The 21,030-nt window shown below is 44.0% G+C and overlaps 1 protein-coding gene across 10 annotated transcripts in view; it reads left to right on the forward strand.

Moving 5' to 3' along the window:
- The window catches only part of FGGY (FGGY carbohydrate kinase domain containing), a 279,434-nt gene that overhangs the window by 110,521 nt on the left and 147,883 nt on the right, over positions 1-21,030 (forward strand). Inside the window, exon 7 of one of the 10 annotated variants that reach the window (XM_086841681.1) lies at positions 6,450-6,525. The exons of the other annotated variants lie outside the window; for them this stretch is intronic. The gene's annotated coding sequence lies outside the window, so the exon portion shown is untranslated. The remainder of the gene's footprint in view (positions 1-6,449; positions 6,526-21,030) is intronic. 10 annotated transcript variants of the gene reach the window in all.

Below are 21,030 nucleotides of genomic sequence, written 5' to 3' on the forward strand. Positions count from 1 at the left end.
GCAGAAACACTTTCAAATGAAATGTCTTTGAATTAGAAAAGACTAAACCTCAAGTTAAATTGGGAGAGTTTGAGTGCACTGTTGAACTCCTGCCTTCTGTTAGCAGAACACAGGAGTTTCTGAAATCTGAAGGGAAATTGCTGTAGGAGTAATTGTATTAGTAGTAATTAACTCATTCCTTAGGAGATAAAATATTCCTGGATATTGCACTCCAGTATTCAGAGGATCACAGCATGACTTGGTTGGAAGGGACCTTAAAGATCATCTCATTGCCCTTATCTAGGAATATTTTATTTGCTTCAAGCCCTTGTGTTTGATGTTTCAGAAGTGAAAGGTGCTTGTCCACAAGCAAATTAGTTGTGGTAACTCAGTTTTTGAGGATTTTGGATAAAGGCTTAATAAATTTTTCAGACAATCCCTTCAATGGTCACCTTGCACAAGGGTTACTGGAAAATGTTTAGCATCATCATAGTTCTGCCCATTTCCAGGGAAGTGTTGAGTCTCACTGGTATTGCAAGAAAATTATAATGTCTGCTTTCCAGCCCTTCCTGAAAGTGTCATATTAATCATATCAAGCTATCATATCAAATACTTCAAACTGAGAAAAAAAGCCTCTTTCTGGAGAGTAGTGAGACTCTACAGAAAGGCACAAATCTTTGCATTTGAAAGAATACTGTTAATAACTCACACTCTTCCAAGAAACATAATGTTTTAATGCCTGCTGGGTTTTGTTGTTTAAATCAGTGGAGTGGTCTGTATGGGTTAAGCTTTCTAGCTAAATTATGAATTGCAATTAAGATAAGAAATGCCAGCCAAAGCCCCCAGTTTGTGTTGAGGGATACCTGGGATCTGCAGCAGAGGAAGAATACACTTTATGTGGGGCTGGCTCATGAAGTATTTTACATTTAGCATGAACAGCCTTCTGGCTACTCTGTTGTATAGATTCCTAATCTCCTTTAATTCAATTTCCTTTCCTCCTGTGGGCATCTGTAGCACCTTTTGCACCAGCTGAAGGGCTGTAAATCCTGCACTGACACACTCATCTCCTCCTTTCCCCGGGGGCTGGAGGGAAGGTTCGGATCTGGGAGCAAGGAGAAAGGCTGCTGTGACCTGGGCTGAAGAGTTAATCTGCTGAGAACTTGAGCCTGAGCTCTGCACTCACTGTGGTGCTGAGCCAGGGCAGGACCAAGCCAACGAGAGTATTCTGGCATCAGCTCCTGGAGGTTACAAGAACCTTATGTATCATTTTATGTATTTTCTTTTCATGTGTCTATAATCAATTCCAGTGGCTAGGCCTGTGTTTTGGTTCGTACAGCCAAGCCAGGCAATGGACTTGGCTCTGTTTTCAAACCTCTTGGCTTGCTAAATGTCAGAGCCTGAGCTGGGCTCCTCTTTGTACTCCCATCCCATACAATTGGCCTGAGTTATGTGTGTTCCCTGAGAGCACAAGCACAGCCCAGAATACAAATCAAACCTACTTGGGAGCCAAACACTCAGGTCAGCGAAGCAAATATTTGTGTCTCCCCAAACTACCTTTCCTGCCTCCTGGCACAGCCAGGCGAGGCCCTGGCTGCACAGCTCTCCTCAGTCCCATATGCCAAGAACTGAAAATGAAATAGAGTAATAACACAAAGAGTGTAAATGCATCAACAGTCTCTGATCAAGTTCCCCAGGGACTTACTGGATTCTTGCACCTAGAGGAAAACATAAATTCTCTGGAACAGGGAGGCACTGGAGGTTTTGGGTTTGCTTGTTTTTGTGATGGTTTCTTCAGAGTGTTGGTTATCTTAAGTGCTAGAGAATAAAGACTGCTGCACACAAAAGTGATCAGTCCACCATGAGGTATTTAAATCTCCAGTACTACCTCGGAAACACCGAGACAGCACACAAAAGAATATTTAGGAGATTAATATTAAATATTAAATATATTATCTTTAGAATACTCTTACAGGCTTTGATTGAAGAGACTGACAGATGCAATTTTGCAAGAGTTTTATTGGAGTGTGCTCAGAGATGCTGTTCCAGTTGCAGCTGAACTGAGTCAAGAAACTATCAATCTCAAGATGAGCTAGCTCAAAAAGAAAGGAAAAAAAAACCCTCCAAACAAATAACTTACTAAAAAGTACTTAAGCTAAGCTGGATCCCTCTGACAGAGCCAGATTTGGGAGTGTCCACAGATGTGGTTATGAGACTCATGGAAAAGGGTGGTAACCCCTAATGGGGGGCAGTGGATACACAGCTGTGGGCAGGCCGGAGGTGAAAACGTCTTAACCTGGCTCAGCTGCTGCTGGAACAGCCTGGGCTGTGCCCTTATTTACACAACACTGGGATTTCTTAAGAGTGGAATTCTTAGATGGAAGAGCGAGCTGCTGTCCAAGTTCGCAGTGGGATGTGCTGCATCCCAAAATCTATGCATAAATATACATCCCTCAAACGTGTGTCTGAAGTGAACATTCAGTCCTTCAGAGCACCAGCACATAATGCTGGCTCCAATCCCTCCCATAGCCATGGTGGTTGGAGCACAGGATGTTCCAAACAGCACATTTTGCTGCAGGAGTCTCAGCTGTAGATCTTGAGCAGAGAGAAGCTTCTATTAAATGCATCTGTACTTGTGTGTCTTTGGTCTGTATCAGATTCTCCTTAGGTTACTTAAACTGCTTCCAGATTAAGCTCTCCTATGCCCCCACTGCTCCATGATATTCTTAACCCTCTCCTGCCCTGCCAGCCTCCCATCAGGACGAGCCACTTGCCTGAAGCGAGCACGGAGCCCAGCCTTTGCCTTGTGGGAAGAGAGACATGAAGTGGTTAAGTGTGAAGCACCCGGGCTGCAGATGAGGCTCCACCAGCCTCTCCAGACTCGGGAGGGACGATGGGCTGTGCTCTGCTGAAAGGTCACGGTGAGCTCACGCCACAGGACGGCTTTTGGGCAGGACCCTCGCTGGGTGGAGGGAACTGCCCGAGTGTTCCAAGGCTGGCCTGACCACACCAAAGGGAAGGGGGGTGTGGGGGGAAATGGGATATGAGGGCTCCAAGCTTTGGGTTGGTTTAGATTTGATGCAAAGAGATGGAAAGATGTGGTTTACCACATTTAATACCTTTGTTTCAGTTTTTGCCCCCGGAGCAGCTAAGAAGCTGTGACGGGGTAATGACGACACCAACTGTGCTTTATCCTGAGATTTTTCCAGGGGCTTTTGTCCCTGCGCTCTCAGTCTCTGCTGCACTGGAGGATCACAGTGTCTGTGGTTGTGTGGATCACAGAGACCCTGTAGCAATTAGCCCTGGGAGTCCCAAACAGGAGGGGGACTGGCTGCCAGCCCCTGGGTTTGCCACATGGAGCTCCATGCTTGGCTGAATTCTGCTGTGTCCAGGAGAAGGTGGGGAAGGGAAAATCCAGGGTCACACTGCCCAGATTGTCCTTCAAGCATCTCCCTTTGGCTGCTGCATTCAGTACCTGTCAGGGAGGAAGCTGGGCAGCACTGGAACCTTCAGGTGCAGCCATTGGCATTGTGTCCAGAGCTCAGCAAGTCTCTAAAATTTACAACATTTGGCATCTGTACAGTCTTATAAACCTACATCCCCTCCATGGTGGAGTGGTCCTCTGGTATTGTCCTCCTGTTTAGGAAAGAGCAGTCTGTCTGTGAGACAAAAATTTGGGCGTCTCCAAGTTTATTTTTTACTGATATGAACTTCCATGGCATCAATTACTTTTTCAGAGGGAATGTTTAACATTACTGGGATGGGTCTCAGGAGAAGAGTGAAAATAAGACTTCAAATTTTATATTCACTTCAAGTTTTGAAGCTAAAGGTTGTGGATTTAGGGTTGGTCTGGTATTGCTGAAGAACGTGGATGCCCTGTGGAAGACCTCACTCTTCCCACCTGGAAATCCTGCTCTCATAACCCCAGCAACTTGCACCTCATCCAGCACAAAGTGCAGGTACCAGACCTGCCTTTCCTGGCCTCTATTTTTTAATAAATAATCCCAGATAATTTTGGTGATTCTTAGAAAAACTTGTGTCGTTCAAACCTGCTGCGCTACAGGACTTCCCTGGCACTGCTGGGCAGGACCAGGGGCCAGAGAGTGAATCACCCTGGCTCTGCTCTGGGGCTGTGGAACCTGCTGGACCCTGTGTCCTGCTGAGAGAGGAGGATTCCCTGCTATACACAATTTTATAGGATCAGATAGTCATTGGGGTGGCTTGAGAAGGGAACAGAGACAAATCCTCAGGGTGTTGGGAAAAGCAAACTATCAGGATAAAGCAGAGGCAGTTTCTTTTCTCTGCAGGGTGTCAAATGGATGTAGTTCTTGGCAGAAGTTTTCCCAGTGACCTTAGCCTAGTGATATAAATTTTAATTTCAACTTGAAATGACGCTGGGACCAGATGGGTGAAGACTAAAGGAACACTGTTAGCTCTGCCCACCCCCTCTCTGTCAGAACTTTGGTTGGAGAGTGTGGAGAAAGGCTTTGGGAGAGGCCTTAGGTCAGGACCACGTGGTTTAGGAGCAGAGCAGGAGTACATGTTACCCCCATCACTTTGTATGTGGTTGAGAAAATGGCCTCAAGTAGCATCAGGGGAGGTTTAGATTGGATAATAGGAAAAGTTTCTTCACTGAAAGCGTGGTCAGGCATTGGAACAGGCTGCCCAGGGCGGTGCTGGAATCAGCATCCCTGGAAATGTTCAAGAAACATGGGGATGTGGTACTTGGGGACATGGTTTAGTGGAGCTGGGTTAATGGTTAGACTTGATGATCTTAGAGGGCTTTCCCAACCTCAGTGACTCCGTGATCCTGTGGCCAGCTCCAGTCCTGGGGCTGAGGGATGTGTTTGCTGCTGCCCCAAAGGACAAACTGGGCTGTTCTGCCATCCCACAACACCATTTTCCAGAGACACAGAGGAAGCCCTCTCCATGCTGGATAGCTGCTTTCTGGGAGTAGCTGCTTCCAAGGAAAATGAAAGATTAGGAGCTTTGGGAGAAGTTGTCAAGCATCTAATGGGATGGCGAGCAATTAATCCATGGCACAGCTCTCCCTTTGTTAGCATTTGTGAGGCAGGAGGGTTCCCTATCCGATGGCATGGAATGGGTAGTTTTTATTTCACAGATTTTTTTTCATACCTAGAATTTAATGGTGGTTGCAGCTAATTTCACACAGCAAATTAGACAAAATTCTTGAGCTACTTCCACCGTCTGAACTCGACAACAAATGAAAATAGCTTTTGGGAGGGTAACTTGAGAGGGTTAAATGTGTCTCACTGGTGCACTCAGTTTGACAGGCTGATGCACTTTGTCTAGATGATAGATATGAAAAACTAATATCTCAGTTTTCAGAGGGGTTTCTGAAACCTAAAATCAAAACCAGATGTGCAGCAAAAAAGAGCAGTGTATATTACAAAGTGTTGTGAAATGGCCCAAGGGAGACAAGTAAGCAAAAACAGCCCTGTTCCTTAGCAACCTGCAAAACAAAACAAGTAATAGCTTGGTTGGCATCTGACAGGGCAGGTTTTGGTCTTTGCAGTGGAAAAGAAGACTGGAGAAAATGTGGAATAATTCTGGAATTTTTAGTGACCCGGAAACACCTCTGTTTTAATCAGAGTGGGTACCTGATTTCTCTCCTTCCCTGGACCTCCTGTAAATGCACAGCAGCTGAGAAACGTGGGTGTGTCTTCTTGTCTTCCCTGTCCTGCTGCGGATCATGGATTTCCCTTTCCTCCCTGCTTTCCCCCTTTCTAAAGTCAATCACACCCATGGAAAGCAGGTGCAAAATAGAAGTAACAGCTACCAAATCAAAAGAATTTTGAAGGTTTTGCACAACTCTAAATCATGGAATCTCTGAATGGTTTGGGTTGGAATGGACCTTAAAGCTCATCCAGTTCCAACCCCACGGCATGGGGAGGGACACCTTCCACTACACAAGGTTGCCCAGACGTGAAGGAATAGTGGGATTTGTGTGTAGGAGTGGAAGAAAGTGTTCAGTAAGTAAAAAGTTAAATACATAATTAATTAAGAATTTCTAAAAGAGTATTTAAATCAGTTTCTGGAAACGGTGCTCCTTTTTTACTTTGAGTTCATTCAGCTTCTTAATTAAAGCAGTCCATTCTCTTAACCCCAGAAATGAAGAATTCAGAGCTCAGATCCCAAAATGTCCTTAGCTACAGTTTAAAATTCAGTCCTGAAAGTGAGAGAAACCTTTGCTCACTTGAATGGGTGTGATGATGTTCACTGGAAAGCCCTGCTGGCACAGCTGCCTCCATCCAGAGAGTGGCAAAGTCATCCCTGCGAGCAGCAGCTGGGCTGCCAGATGTGTGATGGGATTGGGCTTCTACCTTGAACCTGGCCATGTGGGGAGCCAGCTTATTCTGCACTACAGTGTCCATCACAGCCATTTGCCAAGACAGATCTGCTGGCATTGCAGTCTGGGCCAGTTCTTTCTGAGAAAATCCTTTCTCGTGTAGGAAGTCACAGGGTGTTCCTGTAATCAGCCCGACTCCGGGACCTACAGCTGGAAGCGAAACCACAGCGTGCCCTGAGGTTTGTAATCAAACTGTGAGAGGTTGTCTTTGTGATGGAGAGGGAAGGTGGGTGGATTTGACTTGGCTCAGTTATTTTTAGAGAGGTGGAGGCTGCCAGGCAGCCAGGTTTTGTGTTTTGTTGGGGTTTTGTTTGGTTTGTTTTGTTGGGGTTTTTAAATTTATTTTTTTAAATTTTAACATAATAAATTTCTTCTTGAAAATGCTGTTTTGGCACCAAAATCAGAACTTTGGGGGAAGTTGATCTTGATGAAGTTTTCAACGGAAACACTGATACTACTTGAGATTGAAAAAGCAACTTTCATTTTGACTCCATGTTTCAGAATTCAACTCTTTTCAGCTTCTAAAAATTACTACGATATTAAAGATTAATTATAGATATGAATGGTTTGACATTATCAGACAGAACTTCTTAATGAACTAATTTTGATCCTTTCACCAAAAATAACTCAGAATTTCCATCCTGCAAAATATTTGATTATTTTGCTTTTCTCTCTGGTTACAAGAAAAGTTTACAAGGAAGATGGAGACAGTATATTTACAAGGGCTTGTAGTGGCAGGACAAGGCAGAATGGTTTCCCACTGACAGAGAGCAGGGAAAAAATTATTCCTTGTGAATGTGAGGAGGTCCTGGCACAGGGTACCCAGAGCAGCTGAGGCTGCCCCATCCCTGGAAATATCCAAGGCCAGGTTGGACAGGAAGTCCAGCTTCCAAGTGGAAGGTGTCCCCTGTTGATTTTGGAGGTTTTCTGATTCTCTCTTTGCCAGTCTACTCTTTTTGCTGATTGCATCCAAACCCCAAGTCAGAAGAGCAGTAAAAGCTTCAAGTGCAGCCCAGGTCAAACGTGGCCACTCAGGCAGTGCAGGTGCTGTTGCTGTACATTCCTTTTTCTAACTGTGGAGAGAAATGTGGGCATGTGAACCATTACCAGTGCCCCAGATCCACAGTGTTTAATAACCTAAAACCGTTCTTTCCAAATTGCAAAGGCTTTTACATTGACTTGCATTGGCCAACAAAGTCCATTAGTGTCTGAATAAGGGGTAATTAGTGGTAAGAGTTGCAGTCATTAGTGTGTCTTACCCCTCTCTGTAAATCACAATTGGCAACTGTGGGATTCTTCAGCAGCACATGGGGCAGGAAGGACAGAGCTCCATGGGAATGGTTGGGAAGTGGCTGCTCCTGGTGATCTTTTTGCAGGCTTGGAATAGAGGAACCCATCTGTGGTGAGCAGCTCATTACAGAGAATGTGCTTTGAGAAACAAGGAAACTTCAGGAGAAGGAATACTTGGGGGGAGATGGCAAATCTAGAAGTTATGGGACATCCATGGCTCTTCTCTGGTGTCCAAGATGCACTGAATTCACTGCAACCCCATCTGTGTAAAATCAACCACCTTCTCACTAGGCAGCTTTGTCTAAACAAAGCATTAACATGCACATTTTATACAGTGGGACCCTGTAATATTTTTAAGTCATCAAAAATCAGTCAAGGAGATGCTCCAGGCTGTTGGGCATTGGTTCTGCTCTTGCCACTCCTGTCTGAGTGATGAGGATTTTTCAGAGTGGAAGGCTTAGACTAAACACACAGTGATCAGTTTTCTTATCCTGCATTTGAAAACAAAATATTTCTGTCCTTAAAAACCCTGTTTAAGGAATGGCAACTCCAGACACTCTGTTATGCCAGTAATTGCCTTCACTTCATACTGGTGAACTTCAGCATCTTCACTGATCCTTCCAAGAAAGATGAGCCGAGAGATAGCCAGCCCTCGTGACTCACTGTACCACTATTTATCAAATTTAACACCCCAAAGCTGGGTTTGGTACTTCTCATACCTGTCCCATCTGTGAGAATGCACAGAGATGGACAGATGAGAAACTTGCAGTCACTTTGCAGCTGTGTTTTGTCACAGGATGAAAGTGTGCGAGATACAGATCAGATACAGCTGCTGAAAAACAAACTGAAACAAAGAGTCTCACAAAGAGAAGGGCTGCAGCCAGAGTTCATAAAAGGGCTCTATATGCTTTCCCTTGTAATAAGCCTTTATTCTCCCTGGCTGGCCCTTTTAGTAATTGTAAGAGAAAAACTGACATCTCTTTTCAATAGGAAAGAAGAACATTTATTTTATTCCTAACGGTTTTAACAAACCTCTCCATGATGAATTATATATTTATTGTAACTGCATGCTCCACAGCCACAAATTCCTGCAGTCTCTCTCGAGCTGAAAGCTCCAATGAAAGACTTCCCCAGACAAAGGCTAGAGAATTTGAGCCATGGGTTTTGTAGTTAGATTAATTCAGTTACTCTGGAGTCTCTGGAGTGGAGATTTCACAAGCTGGATGAGTTAACAGTATTGTAAATGTAGTTATAAAATATTTAGAAAATAGTAATAGTGGGGCCATGTGGCTCAGCTTCCACTAGCTTCCTTCCTTGACTTTTATTTTCTCAGTCTTCCCCCAGGATATGGCTTATCCTCTCTTTCAGTCTGCTTTTCTTCACATAGCACTGGAAATTACATCTAAAAATGCAGCCATGAAAGATACTGAAGATAAAGGTACATGTCCATGGAGGACAGGAGGAAAACAGGCTTCCAGCTGTGAGCAAGGAGCCTGACTCCAGCTGATCTAGTTGTGTTTTGTGCTGGGAAAGAAGACCTCATAAATAAAATTTCACTGGAGAAAGACCTAACACTGTTCTGCAGCTAATGGAAACATCTTAAAAGACACTGAATATAGGCCAAGTATGTGGGTCAGTAGAGAAACTACTATTTATATTTGGACCTGCCCATGAATACAGTAAATTCCAGCTGTTGAAAACACCAAGAGAAGTTGCAGAAAAATTTTTTATTCTTTTTTAAGGTATAAAATGCCAAAGACTTTGTCAGGTGATGTTGTTGTTAGAACTGCAACTTTCCTTTCATCCCCTGTGAATTCAGTGGGCAGCTTCTTAAAAGTTCCCTTTTGGCAAGGTTATCTTCAATCTGGTGAGTCAAAGAAATCTTCTCCTTGAGTGAAAACTGTGATGAGCCACAGCACAAAACCGAGATAGGAAATAATAGACACTAAAAGTGAATTTTGCTGTGGAGATTAAAATATTACTAGTGACTTTTGAATTCTAAGAATTATCTCTCTCTACTTGCTGGCTTGTCAAATCCACTTCTGTTTGGGAAAGTTCCCAAATGTAGGTTAGAGGAACTCGGGAATTTTCACTGAGTTTGACTGTGTGTGCTGCAGGCGAGATGTGTCCTCTGCAAACCCAGGGATTTTGAAAAGCCAGAGTTCCCTACCCACACAACACTCATTGTAAATTATTCTAGCCTTGTAAAGAACATCTGTTATGGAATTTAGGATGTGATGCATCCCTTATAAAAAGGGAAAGGGGGAAAAGGTTGCAGGAGTCACTGATGCTGTGAAAAGGGTGTTCATTATAATTTCACAATGAGTGTTTGGGGAGATTTAGGACTGAGTTCCCTTTTGGAACAGGTTCATGAGTGGGAGTTTTCTGTTGGTAGGGTGGATTTTGATTTCCATCAGAGCTGTGGGGTCTTTCTTATTCCTTATTATAAAAATGTATCATAATGTTCTCTACTACATCCACTGATGCAGGACAAAGGCTGTTCCAGCCAAGCTGGGCTGTAAGTTTATGTGTGTTTTTTTTTTCCTCTAAGTTCTTTTATGATCCAAATCTATAAGAAAACAGCCAATGTGTAATTCTACACCCATAGAAAATGACTTTTTTTCCCCCCATAAATGCAATTTAGACAGTAATTTGAGTTAGCAAAGTTTAGAAGGTGCAGCTGGAGAGGGAAGCAGAGTGCCCTATAGAAGGGTTTAGTTGAGTAAAAGAAAGCTTTTCCAGAGGACACAGGGGCCTGGAAGGGGAGAAATTGGATGTGAAACCTTCCAAAAAAGGCCAGAGGACATGTTTGTTGCAGTCTTTAGCAGCCTGTATTGCACTGGTGGCTGGAGCTCCTGCTGATGGGCCAAATTTTGCTCCCTACCTCCTGTCTCTGTTGCTGAGCTTAATATGCAACTTACCTGTAGCTGTACAGGTGTGACCTGGTGGGGAGTATGAGAGGACAACTGCAAGCAGAGTTAAATTTCCGATATTTAGATATTAGATCTATCTGAAAGTCTCAGAAATCTGCAAATAAACCCTTCCTGGGATGTTTGAAACAGAGGAAATGATGTGCAAGAGAGGTCAGGCCACCAGAGCGAGATGACAGGGTGAGAGCAAGGTCCCAGCCAGGAAGCTCCGGTCTGCTCCCGGCCTCAGTGCACCCCATATTTCATCCTGCCCCGGAAAAGTGGAAGAAATTATTTCATAATCCCTTGTCACGGGGTTGGGCACGCTGCAGGTCATGTGAACAAAGCCATTTGTTCAAGTAGCTTGATCTGAGGACTCCTCAAAAGCTGTTGAAATCTCACGGCCTCTCATTCCTCAAAGGAGTAAAGTCCTGCATCCAAACTAAACAGGGATGGCTCCTTCCCCACTGAATCTTGAGTGCTGACCAAGACCTGCCTCCCTCTTCTCAATGGGGTCTTTTGCAGCTAAGAGATTTTGCTGCTTTTTCCACAGCATCCTTTAGGCAGAATAGGCCAAGATGAACTCAAAAGTCATCCTTCACTGCGAAAATTTTCAATTATCGCAGTTTGTCAAACATTTGAAAAGCAGAAACATCAATAATATTTGGTGTTCTGGCGGTTTGGCTGAGTCCCTCACTGCTGGTGTTGTTGTTGGTGTGTCGCTGTCAGTATTTTGTACTGAACTATCTAACAGCTGTCTTGGCTTTCTTCCCCACTAAAACAAGTGCTGCTTCACAAAGAACACAGATAATTTTGTCTTCCTTGATATTAACAGATCAAGAGAGGCCTTTGCCAATAAAAACTCATCTTTTATTTTTGCAGTCTGAGAGAGATCCTTGGTAGAATTTGTTGTTCTCTTTCATTCTGTTCTCGGAGACCAGTTGGCATCTAATCTTTTCAAGCGATGCTGAGTGGGTGGGACATCCAGAAGGGGGATGAAAACTCGCACAAAAGAATCCCAAGTTAAAAGGATTTTAACCCAAAGGCAAAACAAAAAGCCCTGCACAAGGCACCAGAATGAAAGGGCTTGTTTAAAGGCAGAACAGTGACAGCACAGTGTGGGTCTGGGCTTTAAAAGTCAGTGAAATGTGAGATGCTGCCCTGGGATCAGCGTTCACCTCCTGCCACAGCCACACATTCCCTGTGTGGAAAGGGGAATGGCATCAAACAGCCAGGGGGAAGGCCTGGGGCAGGGTCTGCAGCACCCACAGCAGAACAAGCTCCTCCTGCCCTACAGAGCCTCTCTGGGTGCTGTCAGACTTGTTCACCACAGAGGTGCTCATGGAAATTTGGAAATAATGGCAATAGGTTGAAGGAAAAATTTATATTTGAGTTAATTTTGGGATCTAAAATAGAGACAATATTTGGGGGGTTTAATGGTGTTAACAGCAAATTCTGGAGGATGAGCCCTCCAGAATGGCCACGGGGATTTCAGATGGTGAATCTCCCAGTGTTAAAGAGATGACTTGGGTCCTCTGAACAATCTGCTGAGCACCTTACAGACTCCGTTTGTGAGAGCTGCTCACTCTGCAGGGAAAAAAATTGAGTTTGAGGTCAGTAAAGTGAGAATTTCAAACAAACCAGTGCAGGTTTAGAATTCCAAATTCAGGGCTTAGCCTTGCATATATTCCCATGCCTTGTCATGCATAAATACATATATAAATGCCACTGGAATATTTAACTGTGAATTTTACCTCTTGGCAGAGTTGTTCAGAGATTGTTACTTTCCAGATATCTTCTTGCAATCATGAAGGCAAAAAGGTAACACAGCAGTGAGGGGAATCTGCTGCTTTCAGAGCAGCTAGGTAGGTAAACAGTAATACTTCTCACTCCCACATACTATGAGTAATTTGTTTTTTAAGAACTGAAATTGACCCCAAATCACAGCATCTGTGCCACACTAATGCGTTGTTGAAGAAACTGAAGGTTCATCATTTGAATTTTCTATAAAATGTAATAAGATGGAATTAATTGGGGAAAGGATCTTAGGTGAAAGACATAAGAGGTTATTTTTAAGGGATTACCAGAGGGCACCTGGACAGTATTACCTGCTGCCTTCCTGCACTGTATTACCTACTTGTATGTGCATAATAAGTTGTTTCTTTACACCTGGTGTTATTTTTGCGTGCCTGGTTAAGATGCCTGCCCGTCACATTAATGTTTATTTAATGACCAGTGCTGGGTAGCAAATGAGCAACATGCAGGTTGTGTGATGTAATCTGTGTGAGGAGCAGTGTGTGTTAACTGAGTGTGCTGGTCACCAGCAGGTCACCCCTGGCTGCAGATACCACACAAATGTTGCCCAGAGAAGCTGTGGCTGCCCCTGGATCCCTGGAAGTGTTCAAGCAAAGGCTGGACAGGGCTTGGAGCAACCTGGGATAGTGGAAGGAATGTGATGAGCTTTGAGGTCCCTTCCCACCCAAACCAGTCTGGGGTTCTGTGAATGATTATCTACAGCCATTGATAAGCACTCAGAGTAGTTATTTATTTATTTTGCACCTTTCAGGGAGTATAAATTCATCCGTAGCCTAATGGGCTCCTAAACTACTTAGGCACATTCAGAATATCTCCTGTGAGTCTTGGGTTAGAAACATTGACTCATGAGAGATTTTAAGGGTTGAGTGGTTTGAAACAAGCTCAAGAAATGTAAGACAAGAAAATTAAATATACTGAAACCTCTTTGTTCCAAAACCCACTAATCCAAAAGACTTGGCTGAATGGTGATGTGTTATCCCTTCTGCCACTCCTGCCGCCATGGCTGTGTTTTGTCTTAAATAAAAACTTTGACTTTAAGGAAAAATAGAAACACAAAAATAAAAGCAGCACTCTGGTATGTCTGACTACTTACTAATATTAGAAAACATAACCTTGAAATAGCATCACTGTTTCTAAATCTGAGCAATGCTTGAGCCCAAAAATGCTCCTATTACTGATGTCCACTGCAATTTTCTTCCCCCCAGCACTGTCAATAAGTCTTAAACCAACCTTGGAATGTACAACTTGCCTCAAACTGCTGTTAGGCAAATAAATAATTCTGTGCTGCAGGTGAGGGAAAGGAGCTGGGTTTCTGAGCACATTCTCTTGGACATTTTCCAGGCAGCAGATGTGTATATGCTGTTTACAGATTTTCTGCTACAGGACTTTGGTAATGCACTTTATACCTACAGGTAGAAATGTAAGGAAAATCTGGGCACTCTGGGCTGTTCTTCAGCTCATGAAGTCATCACAGACTTCAGAGCTCAGTTCCATCTCTGAAATGGGGTTCATGGTTTCTTAGAGATGTTGGAGGTACATGGAAATTGCACCTTGGGAAACAAAACATTTCAAAGGAGCACCTTATCAGCTGTTGAAAAAGTGAGGGACATCCTTGTAAGATGTGTTTGTACAGATTTTAAGGAAATGCTGATTTGTGTTACTTTGTCTTCAGAATGTCTTCACTCAGCCTAAGAAAACAACCTCTATTTGTTAACTTACATACAACCATGTTTGTCTTAATTAGTATTTGTGAAGTAATTCTAGACACCCATATATAGAAAGTTATTTAGGATTTAAAAATTACTATTTTTCCTAGTGCTCTCTCTGCATCAGCTGCATAAATAGCTGCAGAACATTGCTAGTAAAATTAGAAGGGACAGGCAGAGGAGACTTGGTTGTGTCTGGCTCAGCTGTGGTTGATGTTCATGGTGGGTTCCTTGGGATAACAACAGAGTCCTGCTCCCACATTCTTCAGTGCTCCTTCAGGAACAGAATGTGCTCATTATTGTCACCTTCCACCTGCCCTGGGAGACCTCAGACCCAGGCAGAAGGGACACAAATGGTCCCTCAGTGACTCTCAGGAGCTGTAAGTCAGTCAAGGATTGCAAATAGTTGAACACGATAAGCGACGCATGTGGTGTTTACAGTTTTATGGAATGCAATATCCAAAATTTGTGATCCCATTTTTTTCTAAAACTCTGGAAATGGCAGAGCTGATGGTTTCATGAAACTGAATGGTTTTGGTGGCACAATTGACTGTTAGACTGTTTGTAAAAAGAGCAGCAGGTAAAAGTACACTTAGTGAAAATGACTTTAAATATAAATGGCCAGTTCTGACTGCAAAAAGAGACAGCAACTGGCACTTGCGCTCATCTATTGTTTCTTCCCTGCAATATATAAAAATTGTGAGGTGCCTCATTTCAGCAAATGCTTCTTTCCGATTTCTGTAGCTTGCTGATTTTTTCCTGCATTGGCTTTGGAGTCTTGCATCCCTAAATGGAGCACCATGGGCAGCCATGAGTCACTGTGCAGGAACTAAATGTCAAAGTTGAACCGGAGTTTACTGCCACAGTTGGTGTGAGCAGTGTGACTGGTGTGTCATTCCCATAGCACGGATGTCTGGGAGCGCTGGGTGTCCCTCTCGAAGGAGAGTGTGATTCGACAGAGATGCCACCAAAAGCATGGCAGCCTCTGCCTTGGTGATCTTTAAAATGTATATTTGAGGGGTTCAACAGACCTTGAAAACAAATGTGGTGACCCAAACTGATCTGTGGAGCAAAGTGCCCTCTGAGGAGGCAGAGCAGCCGTGTCTCCTGCGTGACTCCGTGGGATCCCGTGTCTTCCACAACAGCTGAGCATGGAGAACCGAGGGCTCAGCCAGGAGGTGCCATGCAGGAGGCTCTGCTGGGCTCCCTCCTGCAGCCTTGCACTGGAACAGAATGTGAAAATTGTCTGTCTCGGGTCCTTGTCCAGCCTCTGTAGCCTCAATGGGGACAGCCAAAGGATTCTGACAGAAAACCTTCCCCTGCTCCTGTGTTGGGAAGTAACTTCAGGACACTTGTTTTGGCTCATTCCCTGCCCTAATGTCACCCCTGCCGCTGTGGGCTTTCCTTCTAGCGACTCACAGCATTGAAAATAGGAGAAAATGGAGGAGTCACTGTGACTTTGCAGAGACTGGGCTCTTTCTGCTCCTGACCTGCCCAGGGAGTTCAAGTAAATTCCTTCAGTGTGCTGACTTCTTTGTCTTCTGAAATTGGGGAGAACATTTTTGAACCATTTTTTGAGATCAATGGCTGAAGCCTGTGGTTCACTATGAAGTGCAGAGGAAGTTAAAGAGGATATGTTAAGCAGAGGAAGTTAAAACATGAAAATGAAAAACAAAATGCAGAAACAAAAGTTGCAATTATTCCTTACTACTTAAACTGAGACTTCTTGGAATCAAGGCTCACCCTTTCTGAGCACTGAGCATATATCAAATTATGACTGTAAGGAGTTAATAATGGGCTAGACCACAGATTTAGGATAGGTTCTGCCACTGTGATGGGAGTTCAGCACAATTCGATTTTCTGGGGCATTAAAGGCACACAGCATCTTGCAGTTTGAATGTTAGGTTTTTCTCTTTTCTTATCTGGCTCTAAAACTTCATTCCCATTCAGTAGAACAAAAATAAGTAAAAACACGTTACAAACCCCAACAACTGAAAAAATGTCCTTTTGGTATTTTTAGGTCTTTTTATGGAACTTTGTTTATAGAATGTTATTTATAGATTTTTTTATGTGCTCCCAGCTAACCTGCCCTGCTGGGTCTTTGCAGGAGCCTCTGCACTACCTCAACACATCCCTGGGAATGTCAGCATTCCTGTGCAGAGGTGTCACTTCAGCAAGGACACCCAGCTCAGGAGGTACATATTGTCCTACATAAAGTGCCAGTGCTGAGCCTGTTCCAGTTTTAGTAATTCTCCTTGTCTACATACAGCTTGAACATTAGAGACAAGGATTCATTGTCCTGCTCACAGTCTGTAATACTTCCTAAGGACAGGAGGGAAAAACTGGGAGCAGGGCGTCATAGAAGTCTGTCTGTGGAATGAAATCCAGAGCAAGAAGGGGAGTTGTCTGTTGCTAGAATTCCCCAAATCAAAGTGAATTAACCAAAACTTTTAAATAGGAATGAGAAAAGGTAGGACTCATGGTGGGGAAGCGTCTCAGTAGCAAAGACTTGGAGGATGCAAATGGCAGAGATTTGGAATTCTGCAGTGTTCCAAACCTGGCCTTTCCAAACAGCAGTGGTGGTGGTGCTTTGTGGTGGTGGGACTTGGCTGTGGCCCAGTGTCCCTGGTCACTGAGAGGTGCCAGCTCACAGTCCCAGCATTGCTGAACTGCAGCAGCTGCTCTGTGGCTTTGGAGCCTGTCGGGATATTCCGCTTGGCCACCAGGCTCGGAATGTCACATTGGATCTTTGGGCACTCCTGGCCTAAAAGAGCCAGGCAGCCCTTCTGGGACAGAGTCCTTTCCACCGACTCAGCAGGAGCCAGCTGTCATGACACTGAAAAGGCTGGGAGAGCCAATCCTCATGGAAACAGGGCTTAGGTTCAGCTGAAGGAGGCATGTCTGAGAAGCAGCTTTTCCCAAAACTTGAGGAAAGGTCAAAGCACATGGAGCTGGCACTCTGGGACAGTCCTACTGCTCGGAACTCATGTAACCCTATCTGTACAGAGCCATTCCCAGCTTTCACCTCCTTCCCAGGAGAAACTGAAACTATTTCAACTTTGTGAAAAGGCCTGAACATCACACTTACCTTATTGTAAACCACTGACACTTTCACCTCTGTCTCATCAGACCCCCAAAATAACTAATTTTTGTCTCCAAAGCCTTGATATCTCTCCAATCTTTGCTCTTACTGCTTTTGGACCTCTAGCTCTTGTGAGTCACATCTGCAAATTACATGGCTCAGGTTTCAGTGGTGACCATCTCAAAGTGGCTGGTGGAAAAATTCACCATTAGTTCATGGGGTTTTATTTGGTCCATGGCATTGCTGTGGTCAGCCTTTGCCATTTCTCTTTTGGTTTTTAAAGACACTTAATTGTATGTTGACATTCAGGTCCATTGTAAGGAAAACTTTTCTCTGCCAGCCTTGGAGGCTTTATTAAGTTGTCCTTGAAACAGAAAGAGGAGTTTTAAATTCTGTGTGGGGTCTGCAGGTAACAAATAACTGGAGGAGTGTGGCAGGCGGGGCAGGGGTGACAGGCACAGACAGGGACAAGCTGTGGGAAGCACGGAGGTGCCTGCAGCTCTGCCAGGAGTTCGCAGGGACACCCAGACAAGATGCACTTGCCATGCGGAAGGTGACACAGGAAACATTACGTTTCCTGGAGCGGTGGCAGGGAATGACAAAGAGCGTCCTCTATGAGCTCAGATGTACAAAAAGGAAAGCATTTTGTCAGCTGCAGCTTCTGACAGAATGAGGATTGTGGGCTTCTGCATTCAAAACCAAATTTCCTTAAATTGGCAAGCGGCTCCTAGCGCTGCTGTGGAGAGTCCTTCCAAAGCTGGAACGAGGGAATTGACACCGTGCTGAAAACAGCAATGAAATCACTCTGCTTCCTTCCTCGAGGCAGGCTTTGTGCAGGCCCAGCGAGCCCATGGTACCAGCCTGGCTCACCATGGCCATTGACGGGCCGCGGCTCCCCGCCGCTGGTTTATGGCACACACAAGTCTGATTCTGATGTGTCATGCTGCAGGGGGAAAGAAAGTGGGACCAGGGTCATGAACAAAAAGGAATTTGCTTATCCAATTTCCGTCTCTTTCTGAGTTTGATTGGAACTCGCAGTTGTCAGGCAGCGTTTAAGTCCCGTCTTTACCGACGCCTCTTAAACTGCGGAAGGTCAAAACCAATTATTGTTTCGCCTCCGGGGACTTTCCTCCTTCAGAGGGACCTTACAGTGGATATTCTCTGAACCCTTTTCCTTCCAATTAAGGCAGCAAATTCCTCTTTTTCAGAGTTTTTCAAGGGGCGAGGGGGACAGTAATCGAGAGACTGATAGATTTATCAATAGCCTTGAAAAACAAAGCCTGTATGTCTCAGGAAGCTTGAAGCCTAATTCCTTTCAGTGACTTTTCTCACTCTGCACTTTAAATCTGTCGTTTCATTACACCGGGAATGGAAAGTCCCTAATTTTCCCAGGCTACACATTTCCTCTGTTTTTTAACCTTCAAATACCACATGGATTTATGCCTCTGAGTACCTGCTGGTTAAGTTTCTCATGTAGATAAAAATGTTGGAGTTCTGTTTATGGAAAGAATTTACAGCTTTATGGACTGAGGGCAATTGAGAGAGGCTGTATGTACATTAACAGCTATAGTCTGACTAGTCCTGAAGGAACCTTCCAGGTCTTCAGGGTTAAAAAGAAAAACATCATGAGATAGTTTTAGATTTTTTTTTCCCCCTTTCCTTTCTATTTTGGACAGCACTACTTTCACCTTTATTGACAGTATATCTTCTAGTGCTCCAATCCAAAATACGAAATTAATTTATGTATCACATGCTGCTGTTCTTATTCCTTTATCCATTGGAAGGGTTAAATCTACTGCTTCCCCTATATTTTTCATGTACCATTCGTTGGGAGAGAGGTGCTCAGCAAAGCAGACAGAAAATAATGTCTCCTGCAAGAGAAAATCCGATGTAAGGTCAGGGGAGGGAGGCTGTGGAGGAACAGTGAGTACAGGAAGCAATACTTTGGTATTGAAATTGGTACAACACGTTTCAAAAACACTTTGTAATTGTTATTTGTATCAGGATGAACTGTGAAACCACAGTATAGGTGTGGGATGTAACCCCTGCTCCTCACAGGTACTTCTGGGTACTGTAATGTTTGGGTGGTGCTGGCTTGGCTGCACTGCTGCTCCTACAAAAATACTGGGTTGTGGACAGTATTGAAGGAAGTCTGTTTTTCTGGAGCTGACAGATTTAAGACCCTTGATTAAATGCATTCACAGCTTCTCTACAGAACTGCAGAGCTATCATGATGTGATTATAGGGCAGCTGTGGTCTGGTGGACTCAGAACTCAGAAATTAGGAAATATGAATTGTCTTGATCTGCCACAGTCTGTTTTGTGAGAACTTGGACTGGTCACTTAAAATATTTTGGCTACTTCTTGACAGACCTACTTTGGATGTTTACTTTTTTTGGAGGACTCAGCTCACTCCCTTGACTGTATTGTCCACAGAGAGTGTGGACTGACTGGCTGAGATGCTCAGGCTTCCATCCCAGATGCCTTCATTCAATCAGCTAATGGGGCTGATGAGTGCCTGTTGGCCCAGAGACTATTTGAAATTGGTTTATAAAGGCTTAATATATTCAGAATGTCTTGATCAGTCATTCCATACCAAGTTGAATAAGTTTAGGGGGTGCTGATAAATGACAATTTACTGTTCACTCTACAATATGTGTGTAACAAGAGTCAGCCATGTATTAGTCCTTTCTATAACATTTATAAATAAAACTTGAATACCGAGTGTGGCTGAAATCCCCTCAGGTATGACTAAAAGCAGAGATGCAGAGCACTGTTCTACTGTGACACTGCCCTCAGCCCTGGAATTACATCTGGACACACATCACAGCAGCAGGACCCAGAAATAACCTACTGGTTGAAAAGAACGATTCCCTTTTTACCCAGAGTAAAGAAAATCATCCAGCTCTAAGAATAACTCGCTAATCTCACCCCACCGGAGCAGCGCAGGGAGCGCAAAGGAAATTTCCTTGCCAGCTGCTGGGAGAGCCTGTCCCCAAATAGGGCTTTTCTTTTGATAAGGTGCCTCCTCTGCCGGGCTGCTGAACCAGCCTGAATCAGCACGTCACCCTGGAGTGCAGGAAGATCCCGGTCTCCGCCGCTGAGTCACATGAATAACTGGAATAGTTCTGCAAAGCAGAATTAATTCCCAGAACCTCTTCAGGCATATACCAGCAGGCACATGCTTCTGCTCTGGCGTTACTTTACAGCTCAGTGATGTAGCAGAAAGGACACTACTGATATTTTCAATTGAGATAAAGCAGTTTACCTGGTGTTAAGTGTGTTAAACCTTACAAGTTTGTTGTTGACACTCTCCTGCTTCCAAGAAGATTTAGGAATAAGCCAGGACATAACAGAGCTATTAGGGTTAAGCTCAAATCAACTGTGCAATGACTCAGAGCTTGTAGTCCTTTCAAACCAAGTGCTGGGGGAAGAAGCTGATTATTATTAACTGTTGAGTAGCTCGTGGTTTGTGCAGCCTGTTTAGCCAGCAAAGACATCTATGGAAACTCTCTAGGGGTTTTGATCTATTATACTGTGAATAAAAAGTCTGATTTACAAGAAAACCAAATCAACAGCACTGAGATTGTGGTTTAGCAAAGTCCTTAGACTGCATGCTGGAAATTTGGGCAGAGGCATGAAATTCTCTACAGAACCTTTCAGTAAATGCTGCTGGTATGCTAAAGAAATGAACTTGTCTGAAAGAGGGGAGTGAAGGAAAAAAGCTCTGTAGCAAAGATGGGATCCAGGTGTTTCTCCAAAAAGTGGACAAGGGTGGAGAGCTGAAACAGGGAAATAGGATGACACAATCACAGGAAAGCAAGGAGAAGGTTGGTTATTGGTTAATGAAAACTGTTGAGGTGTTTTCCACTTAAGCTGTATT

The sequence above is a fragment of the Cyanistes caeruleus genome, chromosome 9, assembly GCF_971803275.1.
Source record: "Cyanistes caeruleus chromosome 9, bCyaCae1.hap1.1, whole genome shotgun sequence".
NCBI lineage: Eukaryota > Metazoa > Chordata > Aves > Passeriformes > Paridae > Cyanistes > Cyanistes caeruleus.